Consider the following 25,941-nt stretch of genomic DNA (forward strand, 5'->3'; position numbering starts at 1 on the left):
GGCAGCAGCTTTGATTCTTCTAGTTTAGCTCTTTGCTTTCTACCATAGGAAGGGACTAACTCATCAGATACAAAAATATCAGAAGGATAAAAAGACTTGATTTAACTTGCACATTTGCTCTTTAAGAAGGAAAACATTAGGTAGAACTTGCTGCTCTCTCTGGACAAGAGTTCACTTGGAAAAAAAAATGCAAGTGGTATGTATGTAAGCATGTAGCAGCTATCTTGGGGGTTGTAATGAGCACTGGAAATTAATACATTTTTCATGACTTGTTTCCAGCACTGTTGGTTAATGGAGTCGATATTGGCTCCATTGTGGAACCACATCCTGTCTCGCTGAAAAGGATGGGATTATTTGCTAAGCCTGTCTCTCTCTGGCTTGCTTGTCAAGACTGGAACTGCTTCATGCCACGCTCTCTGACAGCATTGCTCAAAAGCTCTTCTGTCACGTCGTCCTTTCTCCCTTTCTAACAAGTGTATTGGCTTGTTTGTTGAGGGGTCCAAGTCAGAGTTAGATTCTATGAAATGTGAAGGTCTGCTTTGGAGGGACGCAGCCTTAACTTTCAGTGTCAGTACATTACCACCATCTGCTAGGAAGGACCAGCTGATGCTAAACACTGACATCTATTTGCCTTACTTTGGTGTCGGGAGTCTCTGGTGTTTCTTTGGGTGCTTGCATGGTCGAAACAGACGTGTGCTTTTACAAACTGAAGGTGGTAAATTTGTAACGTGCTTCCTGAGGTTGAAAGGCAAGTCGCTATATGTGGAATTATACTGGAGGTGATTTGCATGCAGTATTCAAAGCAGAGCAGACTTGGAATTTACTGTCTCCTAATGTTGATCTGTTCTTTTGGTTCTGGCACTGTGCTGCGGATGAATCATAGCTAATGGCACCGAGCAGGCACTGCACTCTGCGAGGGAACGGGGCCGTGCGTCTTGCATCTGTTTGAGTCAGCAGCCAGCGCGTTTGCTGCAGCGCCTGTCTTGTCGGAACAGCCGGGAGGTTATGTGAGGGGACGGGGACCCTGAGTCACCCGCTGCTGCCTCCGTGCTGCCAGCCTGCGGGGCCACACGCGGCTGCAGCACCAACCCCGGGGCTTCGGGGCATAAGAAAATCATTTAACAGACGAGTAAAGTGCTGTGAGTGCTTCAAGAGAAAAAGATTAATGGCTGTAAGGGGGGAATATCTCTGTTATGTCATCTTTCTAGGTAGTGAGGGACTCATTTGCAGGTGGAAAGTTTTCTTTCATGTGTCCATGGTCTAGCCATTCTATTTCTCTGAGACTTAGCTGTTCTTTATGTTAAATCTGGCTAATAAAACTCCCGTACCATGTGCAGTCTTGTCAGTTGAGCTGAGCAGATAATTCTTTAAATGTAAATCCAATATTTTGTAGGAAGTATAAGTATAAAATTAATTATGCATTAATTCTGGTTGCAGCACCTCTCTCATATAACCTCTCTCATATATAATCGTATGAATAACAACGTGAGTATGAAGTCATCCCAGTTTCACGGAACCAGTACGGGAAAACCTTTGAGAAGTACTGTAATTTCCCTTGCTAAAGTGGTAAGAGCTATGAAAGTAGAATAAGGCTGACCGGGATTGACCAGGCAAAGGGTTATATATGTAAAAATACATACTTCCTATCAGAACTAAAAATAAAACCTGTAAGTCCTGAGTATCAAAACTTGTCTACCAAATAATTATGAAACTCATTTACATTATCTTTCATCTCCTTCTAGGGACTGGTCTGAACAGTCTTCTGCTTAAAAACTGTGCCAGCTTCTGTGGTTGCCTTGCAGCACAGGTTTTTAGGCTCCTTAGCAAAAAAGGCAGCTGACCAGGTAGGTTGGTTTTGAGCAAGGTCTTCTGGCTTTGTGTTCTGTGGCAGCCTGCCAGGGTCTCTGGCTCCTCAGTTGCTTGGAGGAGCATGGCTGCTTGGCTTCTGAGCAGCAAAGCACTTGGTATTCGGTCTTGGAAGAACAAGGAGATCCTAATCTCTGACTCTCGTTTTGTTTTAGGAGAGAGTTTTTTGGAGTAAGAGAATATATGTAGTTCTAGTTAGGGGCCCCCATGTCTGCCACACTTCGCATTTACTTCACTTGGTAGGTAAGTGAAATATTAAAGCTCAAATTAGACTAGTGATCTCTGATCATGACTTCCCCATGGTTGAGTTTCAGTATTATTGGTTTCTATTTTCAGTTTGCGATCAGAGACAAAACAACTCTCACTTTTAAAGCCATTGTTCAAGTTGCAAAGACAGCCACTGAAAAATTAACACAAATAGTATTATTGCTGAACTCGGGAAAAAATAAATAAATAAAAAGCTGAGCAGATAATATTTTGATACATTATATTAATCAGGAGTTCAGTTGTTCTGTTCTGTAAAAGGAGAAATGATCAGGTATCTTTTTAATACAGTCATCTTTTTAATGTTTACTTTAGGTTAACATCTATATAAGGCTTATCCATAGCATTCTTTAAATGTAATTTCTGCTCTACTTTCTAATGCATGGAATAGCTTTCTGGTCAAAAAGTATTGATAATGAGACAGCTATAGTTTTGTTTTCCCTCCTTAGAAAAATTTGTAACAATAACGCTTTGTGTTCAGAAGAAATTGATGTCAGATCAAGTGATTGTTTTAAGGTAGCATAGCATAGAATCGAGTACATTTTTCAATTCTGCAAAAGAAAAACATTTTTGTTTACATAAAACTCATTGGTGAAGAATAAGCTACAATATGTACATTGCCTTTTGTTTCCGAAAGGCTCTGTCAATAGATGCTTGACAGGATGTTGCTGCCATTAGGAATGCACTCTTACAGTCTAGAACTTTATAAATGCTGTCTTTAAGCTTTCAAGAAGCATAAAGGATTTTTTCTCTTCCTCAGCTGAAGTGTAAAGGGGTCTTTTGTATGATCTTGAAAATAATATCAATGTGTCTCTTTCTTCTGTTCCGTGTGCATTTTTACAAACTGCTTTGTTGGCAAACTTCCTTTTGAACAGCCCACCCTAGGAAGTATTCTCATATGAAGCTCACCCAAGAAAATTAATCAGAACGTTGTTTGGTGTTTGTGCAGGACATGAGGGCAAGATTATCAACACAAAAATGTGTTTGTAAAATCAGGTAATGAAACTGGAAAAAGCATTGCTTTTTTCTCTGAAAAGAGATCTGGACCTGTGATGGTCTGAAGATAGTGTATGCTTGCAGATTTCCTTGTCATAACTCATCTCTTGGTTTGCTGCCATTTTATAGCAGTACCTTTTGATAACGTCTCTCCCTATCAGCTTTGTCTTGCTCATGTTTTCTCCTAATATCTCATGTGTAAGATTATGATTAACAGTATATTTAATTATTAAGCTTTTCTATGGGAAAAGCTTTTATTGGAGATTTCTTAACATGCATAAAGGAAATGCATTAAAATATTCACGTAAGCACTCTTTTTAAGTGTTGATGTTAACAAGAGAGGTAAAATTGTTACTATAGATTTCTGTCTCAAGTAATGTAGATCTTCACAAAGGTGAACTTATTTCAGGACCATAGAGTAATAGCATCATCTTAAAGTGTTATGTTATTTTGGCTTCTTACCTGTCTCCCAGATGAGCCATTGATTTCATGCAAGTGTTGGCTGTGTCAAGTACTTTTTCATTCTAAAGTGTGCTGATTGCATTTAAAAAATATATTTTGGTAGGGGAATACCACTAGCCCTCTAAAATCATTAAGTCTATGTGTACATTTGATCGTTTCACCAAGTATTTTACCATCTTTCTAGATAACAGAGAGTGGTTGTGTGTCCTTAATTGACCTTTATTATGGCCTGCTGTTTTGGTCTTGGTTTTAGCTCTAGTAATCAGTTGAATAGTAGCAAGGAACAAAATAACAATAAGGAACGAAGCCAAAATAATAATTATGCCGCTGCAGAAACTAACAGTGCATGTCTGCCCAGCATAGTGAATGCAGTCTGCTTGCCTCAAGGATTGTATAGTAGAACTGTAAAAGCAAAGAGGATGAAAAGAAAATAATGAGGAGTTAATAACTTCTCATCAGGAACCTTAAATGGATTTGCAGTCTTGAGCTTGGAAGAGAGCTGATGGCAGGGGGGTGGCGGACTTTTGTCCCGCAATGAATTGCCTTGAAGTACCAGTGGATGCCCAGGCAGCCAGTGGAGCAGCAGGTTCACAAGGAGCAGAAGGAAGTGCTTTATCCAGAAAGGGAGCAATAAAGTTACTGTCACGTCGCCCTTGCCGCAGACTGCTGTGCTACAGTGGTTTAAAAAAAAGGTAGGTGGATACAGAAAGCGGTTGTGCTGACTCACGGAGGAGACGATGAAATAGGATGCGGGCTCTGGCTCAGGAAGTCGGTCTGTAAACCACCGTGCGCCAGTAGCTGCTAGGTCATCATGCATCCCTCTTGTGCCTCTGACGGGGGGGTCGTGTATGTGGGGAGGGCTGGAGCCAGGCAGGGACCTGCTCTGACCCACAGCTCGTCCTGCTCTGAAGGAAGAGGGGAATAAAAGTAGTTATCAGCTCCTTCTGCTGCTACCTGCCACTTCAACAAGATTTATCAGGTAGTTCCTTTAGGAAAGGTTTCCTTTCTATTTCCTTTTAGGTTTCTGGTATTTTTTGCTCTTAACATTCTTTGATGTGGTTTATGGGAGCTGTACATGTGGTCAGAGAGGGAATTGAGCTGTTCCACTTTGACATGCCTTTTTCAACTCTTTCTCTGCCCTCCTAGAAGTTTCTCTTTGTGCCCCTGTATTAAGGTGAAGAACTCTCTGTAGTGATTTCATCCTCCTCCATGAAGATAGGATAGACAACGTCAACAGAACCAAGAAATTAAGCTGTAAAGTTAAATTTCTGTGCCTTGCCAATATTCCTTCCTTCCTCTTACTACAAGGAGAAGCTTATTAGCACTGCCTCAGCAGCCGGCTGGGTTGTTAATGCCCATTACTCCCCCGGCCCCCTCGTGACCATCACAGCTTGAATTCCCTAGCATTAGCTGCCGTTCATGGCCCTGGGTATTTGTCAGCCTGAAGAATTTCCTACCTAAGACCTCAAAGCGTGACACACATCCGAGCCTGGCTTTCTGGCAAAGAAGTTTCATTTGAATCTTCTGCAGCTTGTTAGAAGAAGTATGCTGAAAAATTAATGTGTACAGCAAGACAAAATATTCTGTTGTTTTTGGCTTGTGGTCACTGTGATTTTGGTGGGAAATCCACATAATGGCCAAGTTTGGATATGGTTTTGTTTGGAACATTGGAAATGCAAAATAGCTCTTCTTTTCCAGACCAAATTAGTGTGGGGGGCAGAGGAGGGGAGTGGAAAAAATGAACAAGCCATTACAGAGGCTGAGCTTCAAAGTCATCTATCCAGTCCCTGCTGGGGGCTACTGGTACACGTAGGTGGGGCACAGAGATGAAAGCTGGCGTTTCATCCCTGAGGCCAGGGCTCACAGAGCTTCATCAGCTGGAACCTCGGGCACTTGGTGTGAGGGTGGCTGGTCTGAATGCACCATTATCCACCGCTACTGGCTGCGCCTCGACGCGAAGAATGGACCTACTGGAAAACAGCTTCCTGCCATCGGTCCCTGTTAACAGACTTGTGCAAGCAGCTGCCTTGAAACCATCAGGAAGGCAAAAGAATTAGAGGGGATGCCAGGTAAAGTAGCAGCTAAGGTGATGGCTGCATTAGCAGCAGCAAAGCCTTGCCAAAAGACAGCTGGAAAACTCAGGTACTGATCAAAGCAGGGAAGGAATTTTTACTTTTGGGGAAAGGGGAAAATAAATTTCATCGTAATACAGTAACGTGATACTGCCACAAAGTTTGCTGGGCAAAGCCTTACGTAAACTCTTCAAGGACTGGTGGTCCCATATGCATGTGCTGCCGGTCCTCTCCAGCCTTCACCTACCTGCCTGAACAGTCTCAAAAAGCAGGGATACAGATCAAACTTCTGAAGTTGTAGGTCAGTATTTTGAAGCTGTATCTCTAAGATCTGAAGAGAGACATGGCGTACAGTCCTCAGTTACACTTCTGTTCTACAAAAATACCCCCACAGCTTTGAGCATCTGTGTGGAGGGAGCACACCAGAAGTCCAACTCAGCACCTGAATCCTGCTCTCAGTTAAATACAGATGTCCTCTCAACCACAACATGCTTTCACTGGTCAGGTTTTTACGTATATTGTGGGTGAATAAACAAATGTTGATTATCTCAGGTGGGCACAGTGTACAAATCCAGAGCCTTTTTGGTATGGCTCCTCAGGTGAGCCCCAAGCTGTATCCACGGCCAGAAGCTGGGCAGCCGACGGGAGGAGCCGGGGGCTATGGCAGCTTGTGCATCGAGATCCCCACCGGTGGAGGAAGGATCCCGGGCAGTTAGCATTTCTCATGTACAGTGAGTAACCGTGCCAGCTGGCATGGCTCGTGTTTTCTGATAGTGGTGTGGATGTTTTGATAGCAGCTCTGCATGTTGAGACCTGTGATTAAAAGCTGCTTTTTTACAGCCCCGCCCCAGGTTACCTTTGTCAGTCGGAGCGTTTCTCGTGTTTGAGGTTTCTCAGCCAGGGTGATTATCTCTGTGGGGCTGGAGAAGGTTTCTCTGAACTGCGAGGGGTTGGTGCAGGTAGTGCTTTGGCCTGCTGTCTCACACCTGCAGTTTTGAGGAAGGCAGGGTCTTTTTTTTTTTTCTTTTTTTTCCCCCTTATTTCTGGAAAAAAAAAGCTTGTGTTTGGAAATGAAATCCCGCAGTGTGGTGTGAAGGTAATGGATACAGGGGCATCTGCTTGATTCTTCAGAGAGGCAGAAGCAGTATATTGAGAAGAAGAGGAACCATATACTGCAATAAAAAAGTAAGTGCCAAAACACATGACTTCTCAGGGAGCCTTGCCAGCACCAGCCCAACAGAAGGCTTCTTGTAAGGCTTCTTGTAGGAGCAAGGAGTGTGCAGTTACCAGCCTAGCCCGAGACTTCCTGGCCTTTGTGCTACGGTTAAGATGTCCTCACATCAAAAGCGTGCCACTGAAAAGCATGTGAATTTTTGCTACTTGCAGACAGGGGAGGGCTGCTGATGCATTTAACACAGAGGCACCGGGATGCTGTGCCTGCTGCTGTAGGAGAAAAGCACTTACCTATGCAGTTTCGGGGCTAGGAGCAGCTTGTGACCCTGCGGTGATGATAAGAGCAGAGCCTGGCTGCAGCACAGCCTGTGCCCGAGGGAGCAAATGATGTGTCACAGCAGCACGGCAGGTAGGGAGGGTGTCATGTCCTCACCGTGTGCTCACATGGTTCTTTCTCTGGGCTGCTGGTGTCTCGTCTTCTGGGCTTGGGCCCCCAGCAGTGGCAGGAGCTTGTTGGGAGCACGGCTGGCACGGCTCTCTGCAGGCAGGCATCCCCTCTGCGTGTGAGCTGCAGGCAGGCGTGTGGGGCCTGGCATGGGGCTTTGTCCCTGAGGTCCCTTCTGTGCCAAGCTGGCAGCTTCGTGCAGGCATGGCTGCAGCTCCTTCAGCCTGGCTCTGAACAGAGGTGAATGCAGTGAATGCATCTATCGTCTGCTTCCTCTACCTTTATGTTAAGAGATGAATTTCATGAACAGGCTTGTACCGATGAGCCACAAGTATGTTAAATCACTTGCAGTTAAATAATCTGAGGCAGAAGTTAGTTTCTTTCTAATTTATATCACACATATATTTACAAGGGCTTTAAGCTTAAAGAGTATCTGCAAAAAAAAATATTTTGGTCACTCTTCACCAGACCTGTTTTAGTTGAGTTCTTAGTATAGGAACAGATCTTTTCTCAGGCATGCTTTTTGGAGAAGCATCTGATCTTATTTAATGCTTTTTTGTAATCTGTTAGGGGAAAACAAATCATTTACATACATGAATTTTTAGCTAGCTAACTTGACACTATAACACAATAAGCCTTTTCTATTCATGTAACAGGCCCAGGGATATTCTGCACAGTGTAAAACTAATGCTTTCAGAAGTTCACTAAGTTTTGATTGGTTCCATTTCAACCCCCTTTCTTTGTAAATATGAACATAGGAGTATTTAATTAAGAAATATTAATATTTCAGATATCGATGGTCATCTAGGCTCCGCTTTCAGTGTGGGAAAGACTGTAGTAATTTCAGATGTCCCAGTGTGGTAACTGTTGTCAAAACAGACTACCCTTGGGAAATCAGTTTGTACGAGTTGGTCTAAAATCTCTCTTCTCTGGATTAAATGCCATCCTTCACTGAAGTCTGTACATAATTCAGATTTGATGGTTGACGCCATCTAAAATCAGTACCTTCTGCTATGGAGAATAATATTCATTGTTCTAATTCATTTTTTTTTTTGGCTTCTTTTCTCCCTCAGTCGGCTGTAATAATATAGTAGAGGTAGAAAGACCTTTAGTTTCCAACAGAGAAGTCTATTTAAGCTTCTAAACCAGTCTGGTTTAGACCATCAGCCGTTGTTAGATGGTCAACGTAGCCACAGAAATAGACTTTTTTGGAAGATAAACTGTTGTTAAACCACAGAGAAGTCTCATGGAAACCTTCACCCAGAGGCTGCTTGGTGCGGTTCCTTTCCTTGAGGAGGAGAGAGAGGTTCAGGGTCCTAAAGTGGGGTCAGGAGGAATGAAACATCTCTGAAGCAGACGTAAGAGGATCTTGAAACTGGGCTTCCCTTTTCAGAAGTCTGTACTCACTGCTCCCCTGCCCCGTTGTGCAATGGGCAGAACAGCTAACAAGTGGTTTGGTCAACGTCAGCCTCAGAGGCTGGCATGTAACAGGAGTTACGTTCAGTGTGTTAGCAGGAACGCTTTGCTAATAGATAAAACCTGAAGGAATCCCAGCTCTGTACATGTCCAAGAATACAGAGTCGATCACCTTCTTCTATTAAGCTCCTCTTCCTTAAGCTAAAGGAGGAGTGGCCTATATTGTAGGAGGTGTTACACACGTTACTCAGTCTCAAGGGAGAAGCTTATCCTTTCTAGTAGCTGCTAAAATGAGCAAAGGAGATGTTACCAGTGACAGGAAAGATAAGCGTGCTGTCTCTGTGTAATCTCATTTATTTGCCTGCTTTTTTCCTCTCTCTAAAGTCTTTCAACAAATTTCACTAAAAGGAAGAAATGGGTGGCATTTTGCTCTGTTAATTCAACCATCGTTCCCCCCAGCCATCCCAGGGGGCAGGAAAGGAGGCTCTCAAGTCAATGCTTAAATGGTTGTTTTGCAAATAATGCAGGATCCTGTTGGAGTGCTCCTAGTAACCTGTGTTGAATTCATTGATCAGCCAGCTGAAATTCAAATCTTTGTCCTTGCTTTATAATTCCTAAAATGATATGCAATTAAAATGTATTAAAGTACATTTCTCTGAGCTGCGTCTCTTAGGAAGCATTTATCGACATCAACCTTTCATATGGAGTGCCCTCCTCTTGAATGAGAGTTGTTTCAAAAATACTGAGGGAAGAAGAACCATAAAAAGCCAAGTGAATTCCTTGCACTGCCAGAGCTGCACCGAATGGGCCTGTAAATGGCCATCGTGCCCTCGGGGAGGGTGCAGGGAGAAAGGGGTCGTCGGGTGGGCTGCCTGCCTCCTGCTTACCAGCCTCCTGGCTATGGAGCGGTGCGGGGGGGAAAAGCGCAGCCATGCCTCTGCCCCCAGCATCCTGCTGTGCTCTTGCTGAATGCCAGGTTGCAGTCTTCCTTATGGGGCACGAGGCCTCCTCAGCAAACTTTCCAATAATGTGTTTTTTTTTTTTTTTTTTTTTTTTCCTCTTTCCTGTCCTCATCGAGCTACTTTGGCTCTTGAAGCATAGATCTTAGCCTCATGTTAGAGTTCTCTGTTTGGAAAAGCTAGCTCGTGCTGCAGAATGCCAACACCAATACAGTAAGTATTTTGTATTATTAAAGCAATTACAATTAGAGTTCGGTGAGATGTGCCCGTGCATCATAGAGAAAGCCTTTTTGTCCCTTAGAAAGAGACAAAGCTGTAGGTGTTTACGTGTACGAAGTAGAGCTGCAAGGTGTTACCAGACTGGAGGACAAAAAGAACGGGTTTCATTTTTCCTGTAAATAATGATGGCTGAAAGAATGTAGGCTGAAATTAGAGTTGGCAGGGAGGCTTAGAAAGAAGCCAGAGGAGTATTTCAGTAACTTGCCAATGTGCTGTTAAATGTTTAAACACCTAGGTAACGGCTCAGTTCCTCTTCATGGTCAAGTGTTAAGATTGCATACATGTTGGATACTATAGGGAATTACTTTTTTTTTGCCTAATTAATAGTCATATACCAGTCTTGTGGTGAATTCGTTATCTTTTATATTATTACTTCTTACCTTCCTTCTGCATATGTATGAGTCGAAGTTTCTAATATTAAGTCCATCCCAGTTGGCACAGTGCAGTCGTTTTGGATACTGCAGCTTTGCTCAACAAGTTGCATTTTTTCTATTTATCTGGCCTAGAGTATGTGACATCTAGTTAAAATTGAAATGAAAATGTATTGGATATATTTGGAATAGAACATCTGGAGTTGCTGGGTGTTGTAGATACTAAATAAATGAGTTAGGGTCACCTTGACTATTTTTAATAACTGCAGACTAGGAGCATTTCTATGACAAAGAGAACGAGACCAAATGAAAGACAAAAATGAAGTAGGAATAATTTTCATTCCAAGGGTTTCCTTTAAAATACTGTGTTTCACTTACAGACAATCAGTTTTGTAAAGTCTCTGTCAACGACCAAAAGCAAAGGAGTAACCGAGGGTTAGGAAAAATATACATACGCAATGGAAAAAGAATCCTCAACATTTCTGTAAAATAATAGGTGGAATAAGGCTTGTGGAAGAGTTAATGTATTTTACTGCATTGACAGATGTAGAAGGAATTAAACCACTAAGCTTTAATAATGCAAATTCTTCTTCTGTTCTGAAATAGATGTGTCAATCTTCATCTGTAGATCTTAATAACTACGACACTACTACTATAACAGATATCTGGTGTCATTATCATGTTTTAATTCATTTCTATTTGACAGGTCATAAATAAAAAGTTCATAATGGAATGAATAGCTTTGTCCTTTTAATTTCTTTAAAGATCTAGAACTTAACTAGTTAAACGTCACTTTCAAATTTCGTATGCCTCCCATCTTCTACAAGATCAGTTTTAATTTTGGTGTTATAATTACATTTGACAATTCTAGTCATTACATATAAATTTATTTCACTTTACAGTCTTTTGCCACCTGTACTCGCGTTCAGGAGCTACTCCACCAACTTTGGTCAAATTCTCTTGCCCTTCAACTGCAGTATATTACCGTCCTCAAAAGAAAGGTGGTGCTCTAAATATAGAAACCTAATTTAGATTCTTGCTATGACAAGTAGTCGTCTATTTCTTCCTCATTATGTTGATGAGATATTTATTTCCGAAGTCCATTGGTACGTTTCTTAAGTCATCTTTTAGCCTGAAGTCAAAGAAGAACTTGCAGATGGGGGTGAAGGTGCAGTTTGTATAAGTACATTTGAGTTTGAGGTGTCTTCCACAGGCAGAATAATTCTATTCCACCTCACTAAACCAGACAAATATGTAAGCTTTCATTAAAGCCACTGTTGTAGCTACTTAATACAAAGCGTGTTGTGCTGAAATAAACTCATATATGTGGATGTATTTTTCTTAACCCCCTTTTCTTTTTGGGAAACTGAATAATGCCTGGGAGAGAGAATTGAAACACTCCTGTGCAGGTAAACTGGAGTGTTTTATATATATATATAGGGTAAAAAAAAGAGCCCTAAAAGTAGTTGTACTTCTTTCTCGGATTTCTTATCTTGAATATTCATTGCAAAGTAGCTGCACTTTTTTTGGGGGGGAGGGTGGGTGGGACTTTATGATATTTGCTTTTTGTAGGCTAAATGACTGTGTGATTCACAGCTGGGATTTTGGACCAGAAATAGGTCGTTCATTTTATAGATTCTCCTAAAGTAATTTACTGTGCAGTGTTACAGAGCTATGAAATAGAGAGAAAAAAGTGTCCTGGAGATTTAGTGCTTGCCCTGTTGTCTAGCTCCATTTGTGGGTCTCGCTCTGAAAGAAGTCTCTTTTACAGAAAAATAAAAACCTGCCAGAGAGAGCTACTCCTTTGTTCCCTCAGTACCTAACTCATGGGAAGCTTTCTCTTGTTGCTGTGGGGGAGGGAATAAAGTTCTTAAAATCATTTTTCAGAAATGATAATATAAAAGGAAGCTTCGTTTTTAATTTTCCACCCATGGCTTGCTTTATATATTGAATAAGTGGAACTTGAAGATACCTTAAGTGGATGGGAGGAAAGAAACAACAAAACTTGTCCTAACTTTGTTGCTGCTGCCTGATCTATTCGTTGTTTTGGATCAGCTTTGCGTGGTTTGTTAGGGCGAACCAGAAGAGTTTAATTTCAGAAGTGAATTGAAATACTGGTACAAAAAGTTGAACGACTGGGAGAATAATAAAATGTACAGTAGCTATACTAAGTCGAAAGGCAGAAAAAAGGCCGGTCCTCACCTACAGTGTGCTGTATCTTGCAAATGGTGAAAGTATTGATGTGCCACGCAGGCCAGAGAAGGGTGGAAGGTGTGAAACAATAGTGTGTGGGGAGGGTGCAGAGGGGGCACGTCTGGTTTCGTGGTTTCTCTGTTGCTCTTATGCAGCACAGGCAGTACTTTTGGGAAGTCAAGCGCCACTCCTTTGCTCTGCTTGGGGAGGGGTGTTCCCTAACAGGACTGTATTGGGTGATGGAGAGGAGGTAAGGAGAGAGCAGCTTGGTCCCTGTGCTTATCGGTTACTGTGTTTTACAGAGCTAAGCTTTTTTTTTTTTTTTTTTTTTTTTTTTTTTTTTTTTTTTTTTCCACACCAATTGGCTGGTTGGTTTTGTGGCCCAGGTACAAAAAAAGCATGAAAGTCATCTCTGCAGAAAACAGAGGGATGCCACATGGGATTTCTAGGTGCGGTTCCAAGTTCCAGGAGGCGCCGTGGTGGCAGCGCGCAGAGCTTTCTGTTCTCATTAATGCAGTACCAGCTCTTGTCCCCATTTACTCCTCCTCGTCCTTCTCGCAGTTTTTTTCCTGTCCCCTGTGCCTTCTCCTCAGCTTACTCCTTTCATGCTGGATGAGGGCAGTGTGTGATACTCAGTGCTCTGATCTCCGAGACAAGCCTCGCTGCTCAGGAGCAGTGTCTGCAAGGAGAGGAGGCAGCCCCTCACTAGCATTTCTCAGTTAAACATCTGTAAACTCAAATGTGTTTTTTTTTCTTTTTCCAGCGGCCTCTAACTGCCAAATTTGGATAGACTTCCCCAGGCATAGCCAAAACATCTTTGACACATGTAGTTTGTTATCAAGCGCTGAGGTTTTAGCAAAGGTCAACAGAGGCAGCACAGGACCCCTTTGCAGGGAGAGAGAAAAAAAGCCAGGTCTGTTTCTTGAGGGCCAGTGCAGGAGTGCATCTTCTCAGGGGGTTTGATTGGGATGTAATTTACCAACAGCATTTGAACTTGAATATGAAATTGATTCCTGCTGCTAATCCCAGCTAAAGTAATTGAAGGGTTCAAACCGCTTCAGACAAAAGGTTTCAAAAGTCAAGCAGCTGATAAAGTAGTTGCTGTGTAACTGGTGAATATATCAAGGGAGTTCAGTGTGCGTCCTTCTTGAAGGCAAGGACATGGAAGGGATGACAGTTATAATCAAGGGAACAGTGGAGGAAACCTGAAGAATGGCAGATTTAATAAAGATGACTAAATATAGTACGCATGAAATCACTAATAGAGCTGAAAAGTGGAAGGAAAAAAATAAGAAAGTAGGGGGAGGCTCAAGATGCAACCGGAGATGATGCTGGCACTTAAACCAGATCCAGGAATTAAGAGAATGCTCCTGTGGCTGGGGAGTAGCAGGCGGCTTGGTGGGACTTTTGATGTTGCTGAATGAGGAGATAAGGAAGAATGAGAAAGCTGAGAAAGATCCTGAAGGGATTTGAGTGGGAGTGGGAAGGAAAGACTTCATCATTAGCATTCATGATAGGATAAATGACAGCAAATTTTCTGCCATGGTGGATGTGCAAACCATACTGGAAGACATAAAGTAGATCTTCTGGTGATCTTAAGTGGGATTCTGGTCCTTGGGAGGGAGGAGAGCCCTGAGGAGACCACTCTCACAGCCAGGCTCTACCCAAAACTACACCATAAAGTTGCCTTTAGAGAAGACGGTGAGTGTGATGGCTGGGAACCTCCCTGTCAGTAAAAAAGCTTTGCTCAACCCATGCGACTTCCATGCAGTCTTTAGCTCCCAGCAGGGAGCTGTCAGGTAAACCCTTGTTTCTGTCTTGGTGTATGGAGAGGTGCCAGCGGGTAGAAGGCTGGTACTCATGGAGAAGAGAAAGAGCTCCACGGTTAAGGAAAATGACAGTCAGGCATTGCAGCTAGGGAAAGATTTTGACTGGATAATAGGATGTGGTTACTAAGAAACAACTGAAATGTTTGGTATACATATAGAGACCCTGGACAACAAATGGAGGCATTTGAGCTTCTGATAGAGTTTAGGATAAAATGCTGAGTATCAGAAGTATGGTAAAATGCTGTTAGTGATCGGACTATATGTATCAAGGTGCTTTGTGCTGTTCAGAAATAGCTGATCAAAAGCAAAAGTTGTGCAGTAGTAATTATATGGTAGACGAGAAAAAATGTCTCGGTGTAAAAAGGACAGACCAAAATCAGTTTGGCTCAAAATCAGTTTGGAGAAAGATGACAGAGGGAGTAAAGAATCTGTTATTAGCCCCAGGGTTAGACTTGAATAGGGATAGCGATCTCTGTAGTGTTGTTAGATAAATACTGCTTGTTAGGAGGTGGTTTACGTTCCCAGGTACAGATTAGAGAAGAAATGATAGGGCCGAGGTATTCCTGGATGTGATTGCTGGCAGGTTTCTTAAACTCGTCCCTGAACCAACAGGCAATCGTTGCTACTTCAGACTTCATTTTGAAAAGCAGTAAAGTTACTCTGGAAAATCATTTTGGATTGAGGATTCAGTTTCACTTTATGCTTAATCAGCTGCTGAAAAGGCTGGCTTCACTGCTCTTGCCTCTGCCTAGCTGATCCCAGCAGTCGTGCAGCCAAGACATGAGTTACGCCAGCAAGGTGACTGAGAGCCAGAGTCCGCCGGGGAGCTCTGCGGGGCCAGCCCCAGGGCCCCCGGCCATCCTGCTCAGTGGCCATCGACAGCAGCCAGGCTGGGTGGAACCTGAAATTGCACCCCGAGGAATGGTGGGTCGGCTCAGAGTAAAAAGCATGGAGGAAATAAATGAAAGTCGGTTGGAATTTGAGTTTTGAATCTTAGTGGCAAAGTTAAACAAGGAAAAAATGACCACAATTGTAAGGAGCCCAAGGACTCAGTATTTTCAAGTCAGGGATACTTACAGCTTGTCTGGAAACTGAATGTGATGTGCAGACCAGAATGGATGAACAGCCAGACTGAAGATGTCCAGTAAGACTAATGCAGGAAGCCTCTGATAAACAGGGGAGGAAAAAAAAACAAAAACAAAAACAAACAAAGAAACCCACAGACTTTAATTTTTACATCTTTGTTTCTAAAAGCTGAACTTGATGTTGCAAATGATGTGAAAACAAAATGAATAAGCTTTTGTATGGTGAGAAGGGTAGAGAATAATGATAAAGCACAACTAAAATATAAAACATTTAATATTTTTGGCTCAATTTTCATTAAGGGTGATGACAGCTATGGAGGAAAAGGCAAGACATAATGAGAAGAAGAGAATGGAAATTAGTACCACCAGAAGGAGGAACTTAAGGATCATAAAATACTCAGAAGTTTCCATCTCAGAATTAGGAAAGATTTAGTCCTGATTGTAACCATTTTAGCTAATCTTTCCTTCAGGGTGGTACCAGTGATTGGAGAAAGCATTCCCTACATAAGGAGGGGGAAGGGAAGAATTATGCAGGCAGTTGAAAGACTGTCAGTCTGCCCTCTGTGTAAACATGTAAAGCTTTGGAAGGCGTTTTTGAACGAAAGAATAACCAAGGACTTGGGAGATTACAGAAAATGGAGTAAAATACAATATAACTCTTTCAAGGAGAGATTGTTAGTGGCCCGGTACCTTCCATTCAGCAGAATAAATTCTCTAGATAAGGAAGGCCAGCCTGTGACCCTCGTGTCAGGCATGATCTGCCAAAACCTTTCCCAAGCTCTGCAGGTAGGTCTTCTCATTCAGCTCTATCGGTGGGAGTCCAAGGATGGGATTAGAGCAGGGAGAAGCTGGTACCTCAAAACTCTTGGAAAGTGCCAGAGTATTTCTGCCAGGGAATAGGGTCCTTCTGCATTGCAGCCCCCAAAGGACAGCCGTGTGTGGCTGTTGAGAGAAGCCACGAAGGAGGTGGTGGTCAGAGAAGCTGAGCCAAGAGGGAGGCGGCTTAATAAAAGCGGCCTTAAATATCGCATTAATTTGGGCATGTGTTTCTAAATGCTATTTTATTTGTGAGGCCTAAGTGACCCTGCAGATACTCTGCAATCATAAGACTGAAAAAGACCTTGAGATCATCTAATCTAAATTAAGGCTGTTGGAACTTGTTGTGTCTGCTGTAGAGATTAAGAAATTATTCCTTGTAGCATCCTGTTTTCATATGTGAAGACACACCCTGTGCTTTTTCCCCTCCCAGTCTCTTCAGTCTGTATTCATCAGTTTTATTGCTCCCTTTGGAACACGTACCTGGCCTGAAGAGCAATGTCCGAAACTCATTTTGTGGCACTAAACTGAGGCTTCATGAATGCTGAAGACAGGTCGTACTAACATTCGTATGTTCCAGTACTGGGTTTGCACTTTTACAATATTGTACTGCTAATTCGGAGGAGCTCGTGAATTGAACACAACCTGTCTCTGTATGAAATTCCTCCTTAGCCAGTCATTCACTGCTCTGTTCTCCAGGTGGCTGCTCCTGCTTACGTGCAATGCTTTGCCTTTTCATTTTTTTTTTTTTCTCAGACCCTTTTCCAGTTTGTCTTTTTGTCCTTCAGTATAATTTGCAGTCCCACCAAGCTGGTTGTTTGTCAATTTAATAAATGTAGTCTGTGTTCTATCATCTGGGTTACTAATGAAAATAGCAAATAAGAGCAGCCCCAGTGTAGGTGACTTTGGGAGCTCTGTTCTAGATACATATTTTGACACTGAGCTAGTGATGTTTGCTCAACGCTTTTTATTCGTGATGTGCACCCACGTTGCTGTGGTTTCGTTTGGGTCTAATCTCTTCAGTTTGCATACGTGAACGTTGCAGGAGATGGTGTGAAAAGATCTGCTTCTCAGCTCCGCTCTTCTCTTCAAAAAGGATATTTGCTTTGAGATTATTTTATTCTTTTTGAATTCTTGATGGTTTTTACTCTTCACTTTGTTTTCTTTTACGTGCTTACTAATAGACTGATTATATCTGCTGTGTATTTCCTCCCCTTCCCCCTAATCATGGGCTGTTCTTGTCATCAGCAACTTGAAAAGCTGTATCATGGACCCACTTGAACAAAAAAGCTGGTTGCCTTTGTTCTGAGGCAAGAAAATGTGATTAATATCATTCATCATGACTTCTGTAATGCATTCCACAATATGGCAAGTGATGAACAATCAGAGGAAGATGGGGATTAGTAGTGTGAACAGTAACTGAGATAGGAATTAGCTTACAAGACATTAGCTATGTAGTGTTGAAATAGGTGGAGCTGTGTAGTGGTGAAATAGGTCTGGCGACCAATTGCTGTTCGCACATTTTGGGAATGACTTGCTTAGTGTTTTCACTAAAATGTTTGGACTAATTGATTACATTTGATTCACTCTGCAGATGGTACAAAATAGGAGGATCCCTTCACGCAGAGGATGAGGGCTTTTTTATGCAACTAAAATAGAATGTCCTTGAGAAATGAAGTAATAGAAGGGGAACAAAATGTTGCTGTATAAAACCAAGTCGTGCATTTAGGAGCAGATGGCAAGCATAGATGAGAGCTTATGCACTGGAAGCCCCGGCTCGGTGAAGGTCTGGCCCTTCTGGTCAGGCAGGGGAGGCCTGCGAGCCTGCTGCCGGACTCCCAGATCGCAGGTGTGATGCTGGGTGCACGAGATGTGTTCCTGGAATAGAGGTGTGCCATTGTCCCCGTACAACTGCCCCAAGACTGGTTTTCAAAATAACATGTATAATTCTGTCAGCCGTGCTGGAAGAGAAAATCAAACTTGAAAGGATACATGGGAGGCCTGTGAGGATAACCAGGGTGTGGAACTACAATCGGACAAGAAGACTAGGCGGGAGTACTCGGTGTGGGATAGAAACATTGCCATGTATGCTGCTATAGGAGGAGCGAGGGAATGCAATTAGTACTATAAATAGGTGTCAGAGGTAAGTGCTGTCTGATACCCTACACAAATGGATCCTCAAGATTCTGAATTTACAATGCAGGCCTGAGACACAAATTAGGAAAAAAACTGACCCCCCCCAAACAAACAAACAAACGCACAAAGGGTTATATAGCTTCTTTCTGCTAACCAGTCTGTTTGGACTTGCAAAAGAAGTGCATTGCCCTTTTAGTGGGAAACTTAAGTGAGACACACTCGTGTGACCTTTGAGAGACCCTAGAGAAAGGAGATGAACAAGATCTGGATCATTTTGATTTTATCTTTAAGCTCACAGCTGTCACAGTTTGAAGATGAGTGAATTTATAAAAAATGGAAAACTTGTTATCTCAGGGAGAAATAGTTTCAACACCATCTGTCCTGTGTTTTCCTGAAAGAAAAGAGAGTGTTTGTCCATCAAGGTTGTTGCTGGATGAGCGTGTACGAGGGCAGATGTGAGAATCTAAAAATAACACAGGGGGAGGGGGTAGTCCAATATGATATCTAGGTTATTTTCTTTTTTCTTTTTTTTTTTTTTTTAACTAGATAATGCTGGTGTTTATTTCAACATATTTCATCATTATTCTGATGCAGGCATATATTGACTGAAACCCTATCTATCCGTTAGACTGTTTATTAGCAAGTGTAAACTTTTAACCTTGACATCTTGGTGGTTTATGCTTATAATTTGTCCTGAAAGAAATAAATTTCCTCTTTGAGAGGTTCTCCCAAACCTTCTATGCTGCATAGTCAGGCATCAAAGCAGTGAACTGACAGCTGCGTGTCAGCGTAGGAATTCTGACACAGTCACAACATTATTATAGAACAGACATAGCAGGAAAAATACTGCTTTAAAAGGTTAAAAGATGTTTCTGATTATAGTCCAAAACTAGATTGTATCTCTCCTTGGTTCCATGGCTCGTGAAGGTGAGATGAATCGTCTGGTATTTTTATTGAGGAGTATGGACTAGAGTGTTGTCTCAGCGAGGTGGAACATTTTACAAAGGTAACTGAAACGCTCTGTGTCTGTGAGGCTAAAAATTTAAATCTCAGTGTTTAGAAATAGGAAAATGTTACTGTCAAGATACTGTTATACTTTGTGTCCACGTTTAGGATATCAAAAGGAAAAAAGAAGTGTTGCAAAACAGAGAGATGTCCAAGTGCGACCTTGCTCCCAGAAAGCTGGAACTCAAAGAGCACAGGCAGCGGTTCCAAAGCCAGAGCAATCCATGCCCACCTCCAGTGGCCGTTCCCCATTAAGGGAATCCTGAGATGGCCAGATGGAAAGTAAGGAACTGGTAAATGCGATTTGTGATCCTGTGGAGACAGGGGAGGTAGGGAAGGAAGAGGGAGTAGAAGTTGTAGCCTTCACAGTAGTACTACCCCCAAAAAAAGCCAACACCCTTCTGAATGTATTGCAAACGTGCTGCTTCCACAGCTCTTATTCTTCTAACAGTGAAACACACGGCTGTCAGTAAAGGAGAGTGAGGGGGAAGGGGTGGCCTTGGTAAGGAGTCTTTGGCTTCTTAGCAACTGAATCTGAATCTGAATTTCTGTGTAACAGCTTGTTTCACGTGATAACCCAAAGCAGGTCTTTCCCTCTCATAGCTTCTGAAGGACGTGTTCTTCTGAAATCCTGCTCTCTGTTCTTGAGCTTGTTTTTGAGATTCTTACGTTCATGTTTTGTGCGCTTTTGAGGCTTTTGTTATCCCAGACAGCTCCAAATAGGAGCTCCCATTGAAAATACCTTTTTTTCCCATCCCAGCTATGTTTCAGGAGCCAATTCCTCTCCCTGCGGAGACTTTCTGCCTAACAGAGCTGTTAGGGCCGGCTCAAGTGACCATTTTATAGCGTGATGTCAAAATACGTTGCGTGTCCTGGGTGTGGCGTCAGCCTCCTGGGGAGCATTTGCTGTTACAAGAGTTGCTTGGATACTGCTGTAAGACTGGGGGAATGGAAAATATCAGCACGGGTGTGCTCTCAGCGCTGCATAACAGGAGGAGGGATGCCAGGAGTGAGGCGCCCTCAGAGCCGTGCTGCCTTTGGGAGCACCCAGGGCTGGAGCCCGCAGCCCGTTCCCAAAAGAGGGCCCTGGGCCAGAGGGGCTGCTGGCAGCCTGAGCGGTCAGAGAGCTGGCACTGCAGTGGGAAGCTGGCTTTTATGTCACAAGGGTGCCCCCCAAGTTGTTTTGGAGAAGAGCAAAAAAAAAAAAAAAATGCAAACTGGAATACAGCCCAGGTCAGAGGGAGGAAGCTGGCTGAGCTGGTCAGTGGTGTGCCTTAGGCTTTGGGAGGGAAGGACAGAGGGAGCGGCGGGGCACAACTGAAAAAACAGCACAACTGGGGGAAAAAGTACTGCTCTGGAAGCTGACGTTAACGAGGATGTAGGGGGTGAGATGGAAGAAGGTGAGGCAGGTAGGTGGCTCCAGGGAGAAAAACAGAGAGGGAGCCTCTGACTGGTAGCTCGGGTGACTCTCAGGAAGCGCGATGCACTTCAAAGAAGCACTTGGGAATTAAGTATGAGAGGAGGCAGGAAGCAGTGGGAGGGTGAAAGGTGGAGGCCAGCCCTGTAATGGACTTCAGCTAGTGGGAAGTATGAGAGGCAGTGCCGGATGCTGAATCAGACGAGCAGCAATTCAGCGCGTGTCAGAAGCCCAGCTCTGGAGTGCTAGGTCGGGTTGTTTTGCTGGAGGTGCGGCTGGAGGGAGGCCCTGTAAGTGAACATTACAGCCAGTAAGTTCGGGGGGAAAGGATGCAAGAATGTTGTGAATGTTGGTGATGGGGTTGGAAGAAGAGAATAAAGCCAAGAAATGAGCTGGAGGGAGTTTGGCATTATTGTGAGGGAAACAAGAAGGCTGAAGAAGTGTGAATACTGAAAAACATGGATGGCACCCAAGTTAAAAAGGGTTTGATGAATATTGCAGAAGGAGTGTGGGTAAGAACATTATGATCCTGAAACTGTTGTGCTTGCTTTGTGGAAGACAGAATCCAGTCCCAAGGTTAATTACCGTTGTGGCACGTTACCATGGCACCTGGAAACCCGTATGAAAGACCAGGATTTCATTGTGCAATGAATTGTAGAATGAACGTGGTATGAAAAGGGCTCTTTTCTCAAAAGAGTTAAAATGCCTGAGTAAGTCAGGAGCAGAAAACATATGTAGCCAGGCAGGTGGGAAACAGGCATTGCTTATGAGGGAAGATGAGGCTTCTGTAAAGCAGTGGCCAAGGCATTGTCAAGGTTTTAGAGGTCATTACAGCAGGAAAGACTTTTAAGGAGAAAACTGAAAGATGTTAATGAATCAGCTCTGCAAGTGCTGCCAGTAAGCTGTTCTCAAAATTGATAAATGAGCATTAGTAGGATCAGGAGACACCGCTTCCAAAGGCACGGTTTGATGCGATGGGACTGCTGGGGAGGGAGGGCAAATAGTGGGCTTGGTGGGCTGGAGGTGGCTGTGGCAGCATTTGGGCAGGTCTGAGTGGGGCACGTGGCGTTAATTAAGGCCAGAGGAGCAGAGGCTTGAGTAATCAGATTGTATGGGTTGGTGCTTCTAACTGTGGGAATGGGTAAAAAAAAATAATAATGTTTTATAAGCTCTGCAAGAGTTTCATGTAATCTGGACCCAACACTGAGCAAGAGGAGGTCACACGCTTAAAGATGACGCTGATGTTACTGGACTTGAGTGGCAAGGTCATGGCACTTTTGTTCAGCTAACGGAGAGAGAGGGAATAGGAAAGCACAAGTCTGCTACAGCAGCACCCGGCTTGAGATGACAGACATCCACAAAGGGAAGTGCGAGAAACTGCTCAGTATTTTGTCTCTGGATGTAAATCATAAATCTGGCATTAGAGCCCAGTTCTGTAGGTTTCCTACAGAAAGGGTTTGTGTCTGTAAATGGCATAATGCAGAGGCGAGGTAGTGAAAAATGTCAGCGACAGCCTGCGAATGGAAACTGAGCCAGTGGAAGGTGCGAGTGGGGTAGGAGGAAACAAAACTACAGCAATTGTAAAAACAAACAAAAACCTACTTAAGACCTGAAAGAGCAAGTTGAATTTGTTTAAAGGATTGTGACTTGTAATGGGAGAAATGAAAGCAACCATCTCTGAATTTATTTGTGAATGTTAAAAATGCGTAGTTTCTGGAGCTTGCTGATCGTTTAAACCTTGGTAGCAATCTCCAGCAAATCAGAAAGCTCAGGCAATGCCATTGCCTTCAATGGCTTTTATTATTTTCTTCTTTAATGCCATGCTTCTGTTTTTTCCTTTACCAAGATTATTGGTCTGTTGTAGCAGGGACACTGATTCAACCACAAAAATAACAAAGTTTACAAACAGAGCTTATTGCCAGAGCTGCGATTACAGTGCTGGTGTCAGATGAAGTAATGGGGAAAGTTGCACAGTCACGTTGATGCATGCAGCACCACAAGCCTTGATGGTTGCCTGTGCAAGGACGAAAGTGATTTCAGAAGTTGGCTGAAAATTTTGCAAAGGTTAGAAACCAAATTTGAAATTGGATCAATTTTAAATAAGTGTAAAAACAGTTAGCACTCATATGTAGCGTAGGGTATTGTGTTGTTGCTTGTGTTCCTCCATGTGCAGTGTTGTCTTCTGCTTCACAATTTTGAAAAATTACTAAGGATGGCCTGGTGAAGTTCTTGCATGTTTGGCTGTCTCCAAATAGTCTTTGTCCTCCTTTGTAACCAAAAAGGCGAGTTTGCCAATTGAAATGGCACCTAAATGTCAGTTACTCTATTTTCTGTGCTGCAGCCTGAGTAGTAATGATTGTTTCATGCACACTAATTCCTCCTTTGGACTTTGCTTTCTGCACGGAAGCACACCGTTTGCACTCAGCTGGTTTGCACTTGTGGATAGGTAATCCGAAAGTTGGCGAGACCGCCCGTAGCTCTGCTCACACACCACAGGAGCAGCACTGCGGAGCAGCCAGCCCCGCTAGGGAAATGTGGGACAGCGTGCACAGCGAGAAGATAAGTAGAGAAATGCTAATTTAAATCATGAGGGCCGATTTAAATAACTTTCATTTGTTTGTTTTAAAGTTTAAATATTTATTCATTCATGACATTCACATGTGTTCTTTCCTTGCCAGCAGCATCCCACGCATGCGTTTCTCGGGTTACACGTGGGGAAGGACCGTGTTTTAGGGGTAAATCCCTCTGCTGTGCCCTGCGTTCGAGTAACAAAAACAGGCTTGAGCCAGACCCCCCTCAGCCTGCGTGCGTGCTGTCGTTTCCCTGTGCCCTTGTTGTGTCTCCTCCGGCTGTGCCGTGCCGGTGGCCTAGCAGAAGGCCGGTGACTCGGGGCTGGGCGCTGGCGGGCAGCCAGCCTGCGGGTGCAGGGGCTGCAGCTGGCCCCATGCCCGGCTCCGCTCCCCAGCCTGCCTCCGCCGCACGGCCATGTGCTCGGCGGAGGATCCGCACGGCTTTTAAAGGCTTCTGGGAGGGGGGGAAGCCAAAAAATCCAAACAAAAACAGAAAAGAGGGGGGGTGAAGGGAGAGGGGGGAGGCAGCTCTTGCGAGGCTGTGCCAACGCAAGCCAATGTGCTTTCCACCTCTAAACAAACAAAACAAACCGAAAACCTCCTGAAGAGGAAGGCGAAGCGATACATCACCTGGAATTTTTTGTGTGGTCTCTAAAAATACAAAACCTGCAGTATTGCGCTTCCCGCACATGTGGCCTCGTGCTCAGCCCGGGGGTGCTGCTGCAGCCGCCCAGGGCTATGCCGTAGCTGAACTTGCAACTGTGATTTTAAGAAGGGAATGTTTGCCTTTCTCCATCGATTTCAATGATTATCTGTGGTTCTAGCGACTATCTGCAAAATAGGGCACGCCGTGTTACCAGCAATACATGTATCCTGTGGCCGTGAGCCAGGACAGTAATTGAAGGTCATGGATTGTTTGCTGAGTGCAGTGCTGTGCGCTGCCTGTTCCATAGGGGACTGGCAGTGCCCAAGAACAAAGGCAGCTCTGTTTTGCTAGCTTATAGTATGGCTTGTTTGGCAGAGTTCAGGCCTGATTGTGAGATGAAGCAAACAGTAGTTGGAAACACCACTAAAATAATGTGACTATTAAATAAGCTGCTCTAAAGTGTGCTATTTTGTAAATGTCATAACCAAACCTGATACAATTATTTTCCATAGGCTTCAGGACAATTAACTAAAGGCACTCATTTTTAAAATTGCTGTTTAAAGATGGGGATTAGTGCTTTTACATGGCAAATCTGTGTTGTTGTTCTTTTTTTTAAGAATATACATAGTGCCAAAAATATAATAGGCCATAAATATGTAAATGTAATTTTATGTTGCATAAATGTACTCGATCTTAGTAATAGCACTGGTAGCAACTTCACCATTTTTTATCCCCTCTGAAGGTGCTTTCCCCTTTAGTGGCTTTTGACTGAGGTCGCCTTTAAGCGGAGCACTTGGACATGCAGTTGCTGGGTTAGTATTCCAGGCAGAGCTGGTGCCACTTGAGAATTTTTAGCAAAATCCCTCTGTAGTAATGAATAGGTGCTGCTGCACTGGGTATTAATATTCTTTGTTACTAAGTCGCAGTCTATTAATAAAGCTTTGTCCAAACGGGCAAACTTGCCTGTCCTCCAGACAGTCTTGTGATTTGTATTTTAACAGCGTCTCAGATATTATTCAGGATTGCTTGCTTTGACAGCCCTACTATGTACCACCCCGCTACCACAACCTGATCAGTTTGTGATAGTAGAAAGGATGTGCTGTGCTCTGTAATAGGCATAACTCACTTGTTTGCACTTTTACTGGCATAAAAACTAGCGGTAGCGCTCATAATTCAGAGAAATGGTAAAACCCCAAAGCCGTGTGAAAGTTAGGAATTTGGTTAAAGTAGGAGTAGTACATCTTTGGGATGCTCAGTACTTCTTGGAGGTAACCCAAAATGTGTTTTAAAAGCTAAACTGAAGATCATGTGACTACAGAAATAAGTAAGTTTGGGGAAAAAAATAATTAAAAAAAAACAAAACAACACAAACACATACTATTTCTAGACTACTTGGCAAAATCTGACTTCAGGGTATTTCCGTGCGTCAGCTGCTCCTGGTGAGCCAGGCTTTATTTCAGGAGGGGCCGAGCCCTCTGAGCAGCCCAGGCGGTGGAAGCCCCTGTGGCTTGCTGCAGCTGGGCGGCAGAGGACGAGCACGCGGTGTAACTGGGCGCCCAAGCGAGGAACGAGGATGCGTTTTGTTCCTTGCTCCTTGCAGGGCCTGTCTTAGAAAAGGCAGAGTTGGAAAGAAATAGGGTCAAAATGGCGTGGCTGCGGGTTTAGGGATTTTCCCTGCAGTTGTGGCCTGGTGCTGACCGGGGCCAGCACAGTGCGGGGGGGAGGCAAGCTCAGCACCCGCCTGTTCTGTGGGCAGCAGTGGGAGCCTGCACAGCTGCTCAGCAGGCAGGCCCGCCGAGGTGGGAGACAACTCTAAAAGGCAAAATCAATACGAGAAACCGCCTCCCATGGCGTCCCTTCCCAGCAGGAGCTGGTTCTGCAGTTGCGTGGTGTTAGCATGGGTTGGAGAGCAGCCAAGGCCCAAGAAGGGGAGCGTGGGTC

General features: G+C 43.6%; 1 protein-coding gene across 2 annotated transcripts in view; it reads left to right on the forward strand.

Moving 5' to 3' along the window:
- JMJD1C (jumonji domain containing 1C) overlaps positions 1–25,941 on the forward strand; it is a 159,270-nt gene that overhangs the window by 72,087 nt on the left and 61,242 nt on the right. The gene's annotated exons all lie outside the window — the stretch shown is intronic.

The sequence above is a fragment of the Oxyura jamaicensis genome, chromosome 6, assembly GCF_011077185.1.
Source record: "Oxyura jamaicensis isolate SHBP4307 breed ruddy duck chromosome 6, BPBGC_Ojam_1.0, whole genome shotgun sequence".
In the NCBI taxonomy this organism is placed as follows: Eukaryota; Metazoa; Chordata; class Aves; order Anseriformes; family Anatidae; genus Oxyura; species Oxyura jamaicensis.